Source organism: Trachymyrmex septentrionalis, unplaced genomic scaffold (genome assembly GCF_001594115.1).
Source record: "Trachymyrmex septentrionalis isolate Tsep2-gDNA-1 unplaced genomic scaffold, Tsep1.0 scaffold6, whole genome shotgun sequence".
Taxonomy (NCBI): Eukaryota; Metazoa; Arthropoda; class Insecta; order Hymenoptera; family Formicidae; genus Trachymyrmex; species Trachymyrmex septentrionalis.
Window position 1 is genome coordinate 3,779,363 of NW_017305778.1, and position 6,809 is coordinate 3,786,171.

The window sequence follows — 6,809 nt, forward strand, 5'->3', positions numbered from 1 at the left end:
AGCGTCGTGTTCCAATACTTGAGCAAGCGAGTACTTGGACAAGGACCGAGACCGATTTTTCTAGACAAATTTTTCTATAATGTTCAAAAAACGGATAAAAACGTGCGAAAAAAAAAAAGGATAGGCGAGCGAGAGGGAGGAGGACAGGACGTGTCGTCCCCGTCGCGGAGAACGTCACTTCGGAACCTGTTTCGGGAGCGCGTACGCGAAAGTACACTTAATTCTGGCTAACACACACACACACACACACACACACACACATGCAGTAAGCAATGAGCACGCGTGTACAATTAAAAATTACAAGCAAAAATCTAGCTGCGAATACACATTTTTGTCTAAGTGACACCAATCATACACACACACACACACGCGCACACGCATGAAATCCTCATAAAATCGTAAATACCAATATACGATCATTTTTCGTGTCGTTACAAGTACACAAGAAAACCGTCAGGAAATTGTTGTAAGTACACGATTTTTTTTTTTCAACTTTCACGAACACGTCTTACCAAACACGTAACGTGAAACTACGGTCATGTCTCGTTGGATATGGGTGTCTAGCTAAATGTTTCAATCTCGCTGTGTGTACTAGGGTCGTTTTCGCGGGTTTCGATTTCCCGATTGATATTCATCTATTTATCCCCCGACCCGGCGTCGTGTACCTCTTTGTGTGAAACACTTATTTTTGTGCTAGCGGTTTATAAAGCGCGATGAAGGGGAAAAAAAGTGTTAGGTATATTTCGTGTAAAAACGTTCAGCCTCGCCGTTTAGATTCTCGAAAACCGACCAAGATATCTCACCATGGCCGACACGAGAGCGATATTACGGTTACGATGACAATATGCCCCGAACTTTTATAACGTAACAAATAATCCGACCTAATCGTCAGCTTCCCAAATTTCGACTATAAGGTGATACGATCATTATATTTATAATTATCATAGACGATCGATTTCGCGTTGGCCGTGTCAATTTGTTTTACAACATCGGTTTCCGTGAATCTTTTATTCTGAGCCGTCATCGAACAAATTTTTTAGAAGTTGAAGGGTTTGACGCGGCAAAAGGATAAATCCAAAGTCTAAAGAAAACAACTGCATGAGAATATAGCGTAAGCGAGTAACCAATTTCAAGCATTTTGAAATTACCAAAAACAATTTCACTCGTTTTGACTTTAGACCGATAAACTCAGATACTTCGTGCGCTAAACCCTTCAATTCGTATCTCTACGGCGGCCAGATTGAGCTGGAACGATCCCTGTTTTGCTGAGCACCACGTCTAATTTCGCCCGATATCTCCGATCTCGTTTTTTTTTTATACGTTTAGACTGAAAGGAAAAAGAAAAAAATCGCTATGCGGAAACTTACATTTTTGGCGATGGATGCGATATCTCGTCGGAAAATGGAGCAGTCAGGCGGGTGTTTGATAATCGCGAGATTCCGATGAGATACCTCTGTGTGAGTATCGCGAAATGTGTACGTTCTGTACGATCGCACGACGCGAACATATCATTCACGGTCCGATGATCGGATAACAACGAAAAATAAATTGTCGAAACTGGATGAAGGTGCTGCCGCGAGACTGGGACATTCTCTGACTCTTCTAGTTATCGCGAAGTTGTTGCATATTGTGTATCTTCGCGGAATCAGTTCGAAAATCACTTTCGCTTGCCGTTAAATAACGTACGTTTTTTGTAAAAGTTATACATGATATGTGTCTTGATATTGTCTCTTAGAGACGCATGTTTTGCTATTTAGAATCTATCCTATTCGATACCCGAGTTTGAATGAATTAATAAATTGTTACGTTTTATAATAGTTAATAGATAATGTCAACTAGTCTAGCTAGTGTTTGATTGCAATTGTATTTGAAAAATTTTTTCTATTTTCTATTTTACTATTTTCGAGAATTAAGCAATTTCAGATCTTTAATACATGCCTTTCCTTAAAAGCATTGTGATTCACTGTAGCGTTATTATAACCGTATTGACTGTAGGATAATTGAAGAAACGCTATTTATAGAGGCATTAATAAGTTTTACGATATATTTACGAAAAGGCAATTTAACGCGCTTTATATTTTACTATTTCTGAATTGAACAATTATTTGTTTACATGCTTTATATCATCGCCTTTCTTTCTGCTGCAAAAAAGTAACTTCCCAGAACTTACTAGAACTAGAACTCTGATCGCCGTAGATTCTAACAAAAAAAACTTCCAAATTTGAGCCTTTTGGATCGATCGTGCGCGGCGAGGAAAAAGGCGAATAGAGAGAGAACAAAAAAAGAAAGAATAATATATAAAGCCGCGAAAAAATGCATATGCACACGTTCACACATCTACACACAACACAGACACTCAAACGCCTCTGCAAGCGTGGCGCGTAATGAATTAGTGAAACAAAGTAATCGCAAAAACTACATCCGCAGTACGGAGTTAACGTTTGAGGTACGCCAGTAACAAAAAAAAATAACAACAAAATAATAATAATATGTTAGGTGTGATTCTTCACCTCCTTTGTAATATGTGTGATAAAGCATAATATATAATAATATAATGACAATTATATAGATATATATTATATATATATATATATATAAAGTACTAATATATAATTGATAATAACGATTAAAATATCTAATATATTGTGACAGACTTTGAAGGAAAAAAAGAAAAAGAAACGGGATGCAATTGGAATTAGGTAATATATTGCACGACACGACAGTAAAAAGCGAGAGAAGAGACGGAGATAAGTCGCGTGGGGATCTAAAGAGGATCAAAAGAAAAAGATACACGCGATTAATTATCCGGACACGTGACGTACATGATTGCGCACGTGAGGTTACGAACAAGGGCGATTAGGCGAATTATCGATTCGCTCGTGTTCAAGCGGACTTACTGTCGTTCGGGTAATGCGCGTATAATTAAAGACAAGCGTAAGATAAGAGAGAGGGAGAGTGAGAGTGAGAGAGAGAGAGAAACATTGATTTAAAAAAAAAACGTGGAAGAGAACGAGTAACAATGGTAGTCATTTACGATAGATTTGTATTTTTCAGTGTTGAAAAGTTTTTTATACCGCTGTTATATTCTTGTCTAAATATCTTAGTTCAGAGAAGTTGCGCGAATGCGTGTTTGTAGGACATTTCTGCGTATCTGTATGCGCGAGTGTGTGTTTGTATGCATGTTTGTACGTGAGCAAGGGGATGTGAGAGAGGAAGAAAGAAAGAGAGAAAGAGGTAGAACGCGAGAGATAGGAATAATAATCTAGCGAGAGAAATGCCGAGGAAGAGAAGAGATACTTCATTTCTCTTGATGTCGATACGATGATCGTGCGAATCGGAAGATCGGCAAAAGGGAGAAAAGGGGAGAACGAACAGCGGAAAATGCGTGAGTTTCCCAGTCGAAACGATACCTGCCTAACGCGAGGACTCGTGCCATCTAATTTGGAAACAAATCGAGAAGAAAAAGAGCGATCTGATGATTTGTTATAAAAAAAAGAAAAAGGAAAAATTAAAAAAAAAAGCACGATTCCTCGCGTAGAAGGGCCTCCCTCGAGATGCATCTTCTCACGATTTTCTCTTTGTGCGAGAGAAAGACCGAGAATCTCGAGGCCAGAGAGTAATCATCGTGAGATCGAAACTTCACGCGGGAGGAGAGCGGAAAGAGAAGAAGCGAGAGATGTGCGTTACGTAAGTAGGATTCCTAATACCGCGCGAATTATGCGAGAGAGAGAGAGAGAGAGAGAGAGAGAATCGCAGAACCGCGTACACCTCCTGCTCACCCTCTGATGTACCGTTTTCCGAGTACGATTTAATTAATTAATTTTTATTTTTTTAAATAAAGTTATTATTCTTATATTTTACGATGCTATATAGATAAATCTCATAGTGTTTTGTAAATAAGAGAGCGATCATCACACAGATCATCTTGCTCTTTGTTCTTTCTTCTTACATACGCATTCACATATACACACACATGCACGCACACGCGTGCACACGCAACACACGTATGTACGAACGAATCCAAAACAAACAAAAAATGGTACAACAAAATTGTTTCCAATAATAAGCGTAAATGAAATCAATAGCTTTTTCTAAAATTTACCTTTTAATCTGATAATCATATCGAGAGAATCATTAAATTAAGATAGCCACCAATTATATCATTGGGAAGTTATTGCAAAATTTAATTACTTCGATCGTACGTACATGTGTGATTTAATGTATAAGCATTTATCTCATCTTTTGAAAATTTGATAAGAGATTTATCTTTGTACAAAATTTAGATTAATTTCCCGGGTATTTCGAAAAGATGGATTTCTGTCAATGCAGTTTAATTTCAATTTTGGTTCAATTAACTCTTCATTTTTTTTTTTTCCTAATTGTAAGAATTAGAAAAAGATGAAGAGTAAGTACAACCGAGATTAAGGTTAATTTGCATTGATTAGAAACAGACATCGGAGACCGCTGTTATACCGAAACATTCACACACATGTAAAACACACGGCACACAGGCACACACACACACACACACACGCGTGCGTGCAAAAGCATCACATAATCGGTAGGCGCCAACGTGGAAGGCGACGGGCGACTCACATGGCCCCGTCGCGTCGCGACGATGTAAAATGAATTTTGTAAATTTATAATGAAACGTATCGCCCGTCGGCGCTTCCACGCGAGCGCCCGCAAAACCGCGTAAGACCGGTTCAACGAGATTTCGATTTTCAAGCGTAGGTGCCTTTTTTTCTACCTGCCTCCGACGTATCGAGAGGTGCCGTCGTTTTTTTTTTCCTGTTTTACGAATTTATGTCGTAAAACGGAATCGTCGTCGAGAGAAAGCGCATCACTGACGACGACGATGACGATGACGACGACGACGACGACGACGACGACGACGGTGACGATCGATTCTCACTGTTAGTCTGAGGTATTCAATACTGCTGCGATTTACTGCGATCTATCGCTACGATTAAGATTATTCGTATCTATTATTATTATTATTGCTATCTACTATTATTATCGTCGCTACTATTATTATTATAGATAGAGTCATTATTTTAGATATTTCTACGTACCAAAGAAACAGTCGGAATACGTACACATACAACACACAACATACACATTCTCATACATATACGCGCGACTCAAACGGGAGAAAAGTCAACGGATTCGAGGGCTGATCGAAAAATTGCGGCAAAGAGAACTTCGCTGACATTCTCGGGACCTCATTGAAATGAATTCTCTCGATTCGGTCACGATTGGACCGACGGATTTTTATTTCGTGCCCGAGCGTGAAATTCATCCGTGCGATTCACACGGCAAGTGGTGAACAACGTGCGATTGTCGACACGGATCTAGCTGAAACGATGGGAAAATTTTCCTAATTATATATATATATATATATATCCTTAATGATATTTCGGTAAGATCGCGCCGAGAGACACGATCTTCGTGGAGTCCGACACCGAAATTAGGTAGGTTTACGGATCCGTCTTTGACACGATTCCTGTGAAGAATCCGGACTTCTCGATTTATGAACCCCCTTGCTCTGCATCTGAATTATTTTCAGATTCTCTAAAGGATATCGGAGTCTAATATAGTCGCGCCACAAAACATCCCGCACGACTTTCGCACACCTTTCACGCGTCTTTTGGAAGACTCCGGCGTTGTTCAGCATCTTGATAGCGAATGAAATTTCTTCTTGCTCTTCTTTTTTTCGCATTAGTCGATTATAGTGTACGCGTTGTAGTGCGAGGCGAGAGGGTTCGCCTTTGTGTTCGCGACTCAGCCGATCGCCCGCGCGCGCCCGCGCTTAATATAATTCAAATTAAAATTATGTAGATGTGCGTAAATAATATATGAAAGAAAGGAAGTGTGTGTGTGTGTGTGTGTGTGTGTGTAACGTATGGATGGATGTGGTGTATGTGTGAGCGAGCGAGCGGTAAGCTTAAATATTAAATGGCAAATCTTAGAGCGTGAGGATAACACGCGATAAGAGCTAGTAAGAAAGCAGCTGGGCGCAGTGCAATGAATTGTGTTATAAACGGAGGCGAGACGAGGGGAGAGCCGAAGTGCACCGAGAAGTGTGTGCGAGAAGGCGAAGGGTACGACGACGTCCCCCACCCCCCCCCTCCCTATCTGATTTTTTTCTCCTTTTTTTTTTCTTTTTCTCGAAGGCAATCCACCGGAAATGGAATGTGACCCGACATTAGGCATAGGCGCGAGAAGGGAAGCGGAAACCGAAATCGACGAGGTGTCCAATGTCCCTCCCAGAGGCGAGCAAAACGAGAGAGAAAGAGAGAACGTGCGCTGAGCACAACGAGAGAGAGAGAGAGAGAGAAATCGAAGAAGATCGGTCGGGATTGTTCCTCGAGGGGAGGGGGGGGGGAGATTAGGAAGTGAAGACGACACCGTCTGACGATCTCCCCACGCACCCTATATTAGCGATTCGTTGTCCTTTTCTAGATGATATAGTCCTCTCTCTTACCTATAGCATACACACATGATACACGTACACACACACACACACGCACACAGACGGGGTGAGAATTGAGTTGATCGGGCTTGTCGGCGCGTCCGTATCCGGCCGCGCGAGGCCCGGATAGTCGAATTACCACGAGGAAAAAGTTTAAAAAAATGCAGATAGTCCCTTCTCTTAGGTGCGAAAGTAGCATGTTTTTTAAATACTATCTCGAATTTCTACGATACTTCGATTAGCGAATCCTGTACCTGCATTAACTAGGAAAAAAAAATGAGACTCCCGCGACGACGTGGGCGGTTTTCTTTTTATATATATATATATATATATA